The sequence below is a fragment of the Anoplopoma fimbria genome, chromosome 11, assembly GCF_027596085.1.
Source record: "Anoplopoma fimbria isolate UVic2021 breed Golden Eagle Sablefish chromosome 11, Afim_UVic_2022, whole genome shotgun sequence".
Lineage (NCBI taxonomy): Eukaryota > Metazoa > Chordata > Actinopteri > Perciformes > Anoplopomatidae > Anoplopoma > Anoplopoma fimbria.
The window spans coordinates 19,718,602-19,723,695 of record NC_072459.1 but is presented as its reverse complement, the minus strand read 5'-3'; positions in this window follow the sequence as shown (position 1 = coordinate 19,723,695).

The window sequence follows — 5,094 nt, the reverse complement described above, 5'->3', positions numbered from 1 at the left end:
TACTTGTTTTTTTTATTATTATTTTATTATTATTTATTATTATATAAAGTTTCCTGGAAAAGAAAGCACAGGGGTGAACCTTGTTATCCTTGGGGCAGCGTTGGGAGAGGACTGCCCCCGCCCCAGAGGCGTCGACCTCAATGATAAACTGACGCTTCGGGTCAGGCAAGGTAAGGATGGGTGCAGAAGAGAACCACTGCTTAAGAGACCGGAAGGCCTCCTCGGCCTGAGGACTCCATGAAAACCTGGTTCCTGGGGACGTGAGGGCATGGAGAGGGGCTGCAGAGGGCAGTGCTACTTGTGTTAAATTTGGACAACCAAGTATCCCAGAATGCATTTCGCACCAACTGCTGAAAAAAACTGCTGAAAAGAAATGGCGGGGACAATCGAGAAAACTCACAACTGTAAGTTATAATTTTCGAAATACTGCTGTTGTTGTGTAACGGAATTTAGTTTTAACATTTTTTTAAGCGAGAATGTAGTTGTTAAGACTAAAAATATGCGGTCAATTTATCAAGATAGAGCCTGTTTGAAAATAGCTCCGACATTTTTCGGAGATATGAGAGTTCCAGAGAGGAGACCAGGTGGTGATGCTCATGTATCCCGCTGACAACAGCCTTATCTCAGCAAGGCCTTTCCAAATGTGCCGCTGGCTCCGGTGTCTCTGTAGTGGTTAAACATGAGATATAACTCGTTTTGGGGGATATCTAACGAGCAAATTTTGCTCTCTGAGTTTACATCTATTATTAGTTCCCGTGCAAATTGGTTTCATCACTTTACATATATATATACACATATTTTTCACATATTTAACTTTACACCAAGTTAGAGCCCTGCCTTTGTACTTTTGACCGATTTTTTGCAATATTTTATTCAAGGGACAACTGAGGAAACCCGGGCCCTCATTGCCTGGCGGGCGGCCAACGAGAGCCTATTTACAGGCAGGAGGAATTCCTCCAAAAATGGATGGGAGTGAGTATTGATTCTGAGTGCTTGTATCATTGCCTGTATGACTGGGTAAGGGATGGAGACAGATTTGTGCTGTCTCCATCCATAATGATTCATATCTTATTGAAGAGGCAGTGTGTCACTCTTTGTTTATGTTTTTTCCAGTGACTTTGGTACCACTTCTGGCCTGGTAATAACAGCCAAACAGGCCAAAAAGAAGTGGAACAACCTAAAGGATAAATACAAGGTAAGCTGCCTGTTGCTCTGCTTTGTATTACTGAGAGAGCCTTCAGTTTCACAGTGTAGTGATTAATACCCTATTTTCAGGACCTTAGGGATCCCCCCACAGGCAAAGGGGTAGAGGCCGGTGGTGTGACTGCTGCCACCTGGCAGTGGTACAGTGATATGGATGCTGCACTCCGGGGGCAGCACTACATAAGTCCGCCCCTGGTAGTTGCAGCAAACCTGACTGCCACTCACACCAACGGCCTCTACCTCTTCTGCAGAGGAAGCAGGCCAGCCTCCAACAAAGAGGCCCAGGAACAACCTCCTGGAGTTCTTGAGAGAGCAGGCAGAGAAGGAAGAGGAGAGGGAGAGAAAGGCCGTAGAGAGAGAGGAGAAGAGTGAAAGGGAGGCAGCAGCTCGAGCAGAGTGATATCTTAATCTGTTCGAGAATCTTGTGAATAAGTTTTGATTTAAATGTGTTATTTTAATTGTAAATAAATATTGTTCAGTTTCAACCCAGGCAATTCATTCTTGAAGGTAATAGTGTATTGTATATATTTACAACAAAAGGAAAAGAATCACAAGGTCCTATATTTAAAAGTTATATACAATTATTTACAGCCATGCAGTGAAATTTAAATTAGCCAGAACAAGAAAAAGAACATATACAACATATAAACTACCCACAAACAAGTCGTTTTCCCCAGAAGAAACTAAATCGATTCGATCACGAACGAATAATGGATTATTGCCTGCTGTCCAGGAGCAGCATCAACATGCTCATCAACATAGGTTATTATATATAGTATAAAAGTGACGTTCATGTTAAGTCAGCCAACTGTCAAGTTAGTAATTGAACTATTGTGCTTCAGATTTTTGGTTTTATTTTATCATATTAATTTTCTTTATTTTTTAAAATAATTTAATTCACCTAGCATTAGGCTACTTAATCAGTTTCTCAAGGTTTTTGATTCTCTGACCGTCATTGAACATAATGGAGCACCTCAAACTTATAATCAATATGGCTGTCTCCCACACTTAGCCTCTCGGCCGTCTGTCTCATGTTATAACCCAAGTTAGGTAATAACGCTACATATAAATTAAAAAAAACGAGTAAAGTAATTTACAAAGCTTCAACATTTAGTTAGACTAAGATGCAGAAGCTCCGCAGCTTCCATCACTAGAAAACTGTTAAGCGGATGTTAACTTAATTTTTTTGTCAGTTAAATTAGTTAATTGACATAACGTTAGCTTAAACCTGACACCTTTAATGCAACGAACGATACTTGCCTTACTGAAATTTCTAAGAAGTCAGTCTTTGTAGTGCTATAGCACTTGTAAAATACCAACATTGCTGGCAATTTCACAATGTCCCAAACCTAAAGCTAATGGTGGTGATTAACTAATATGAAATGTAACGTTAACCTTATTTTGGTTAAAAAAGTCAGCACTTCTAATCCCATAAAAGCAGTTTTTCACAGTAGAATATAGCTTCACATATCAAGAGGAAAAATGCTGGTTAATTATCACTGTGACTGAGTAAAAAAAAATACTGTTATTATTAGAAAACCTCATTTCAAATTTAAAATGTTTCTAGAACGTTAAAGACCTCACAGTCGCAGTCACACGTGAGCGAGATGTTTCCCCTCTTACTGACATGCGCACTAGGCATGGTCAGGAACAAACACATTAGTTTAAATCATTAATCTGAGTAACTTCACTCTAATTACATATTCAAGCTGGGTAGGTCACATTTTTCCAAAATTTAAAAAAAAAAATCTGGTTATAAATGTATGAAATTAGAATTGAATTATAAGGACTCATTAGTGGTCATCCAACAAATGTGTAGATGTTGACTTTTATAATCTTATAACTTTAGTTTAAAATGAAAAGAAAATCACAACTGAATTCATTGTCAGCAGTTGACCTGTTTCCTAAGTACAGGTGTGCTTATGTGCTCCCCAATGCCAGCAGAGTTAACAGAAAACATTGTTTTCTATGATCAGTCTTTAAACACAAGGTTAGACTAAGATGCAAAAGCTCCAAAACTTCCATCCCTGGAAAACTGTTCCTCCATTAGCTAACGTTAACTTACTTTAATTCGCTAGCTAAGTTAGCTAACTGACATGACATTAGCTTAAACTTGATGATACCGTTTGCTGTAACTTGACACAGGGATCATATTGAGGACACTAACCTTACCCAAGTTTCCAAAAGGTCTTTGTAGCGCTATAGCGCTTGTAAAATACGTGCTAATATTTCAATAATAATATTTGAATTGACTTAAAATGATTCATTAGTGGTCATCCAATGAATGGACAGAAGCATTTTTTTGTGTGTACTTCTTGTATGTTAAATATGTCGGTGGGGTGAGGGTAAAATGTTGTAAGTGCCACAGATTCATGTGTGCATGTTGACAACATAATCATAATAATTTTAGTTTAAAATTTGAAGAAAATCACAACTGATTCATCATCATGCAGTTGACAGGCACTGTGTGTGTTTCCGAAGTAAAGGTGTGCTCATGTGCTCCCTTTTGCCAGCAGAATTACAGAAGAAATAATTATCTATGACCAGTCTTGAAACACTCTATTTCAGTCACAGAGTCAGACTCAGATGCAGAAGCTCCAAAGCTTTCATCCATGGAAAACTGTTCCTCCATTAGCTAAAGTTAACTTACTTTAATTCGCTAGTTAAGTTAGCTAACTGAAGATACGTTAGCTTTAGCTCGATGTTACTGTGGGCTTTAACTTGACACGGCGACTACTTTGAGGACACTAACATTGATCAAGTTACTAAAAGTCAGTCTTTGTTGTGCTATAGGATTTTTAAAATACTGACATTACTGACGATTTCAATAATAATATAAAAATTTACATAAAATGACTAATTCATGGTCATCCAATGAATGGAGAGAAGCATTTTTTTGTGTGTACTTGTATGTTAAATATATCGGTAGGATGAGTTTTAAATGGTGTAAGTGCAACAGAATCATTTGTGAATATTTACTTTTAAAATCTGAAAAAAACGTAGTCAGACGTAGGCAGGCACTGCATGTGTTTCGGAAGTAAAGGTGTGCTCTTTATATTCATTTTCATGATTTTTAATAAATTATTAAATGCACCTAGCATTAGGCTACTTAATCAGTTTCTCTAGATTTTTTATTCCCACAGTCATTGAACAATATGGAGCACCGTGTGGCGCATTAACAACACAGAATAGAACTTATAATCAATATTAAACCCATATTAGGTAATAACGCTATATACAAATAAAAATTAGCGAGAAAAGTAATTCTCAGAAGCTTCAGCATTCATGACCATTGACCAAGCATTAAAAACTTTCTTTCAGTCACAGACTTATCATAAGACTAAGATGCAGAAGCTCCACAGCTTCCATCCCTAGAAAACGGTTCCTCCATTATTCCTCAAACGTTAACTTACTTTATTTTGCCAGTTAAATTAGCTAACTGACATAATGTTAGTTTAAACTTGACGTTACCGTTAGCTTTAACCTGACACCTGTAACGCAACGAAGATACTTACCTTACTGAAATTTCTAAGAAGTCAGTCTTTGTAGTTCTATAGCACATGTAAGATAACAACATTGCTGGAAATTTCAAAATGTCCCACACCTTAAGTTAATGGTAGTGGTTAACTAATGCGAAATTTAACGTTAACCTAATTTGGTTAAAAAAGTCAGCACTTCAAATTACAAAGAAGCAGTTCCTTAGTGTAGAATATAGCTTCAAGTACCAAGAGGAAAAATGCTGGTTATTTTCACTGTAACTGAGTAAAAAATTTGATACTGTAATTATTAAAAAACGTCTGAAATACTCACCAAATAAGAATGACCCAAATTAAATAGTTTTCAGAAAGTTTAGGACCTCGCAGTCACAGCGTGAGCGAGACGTTTCTCCTC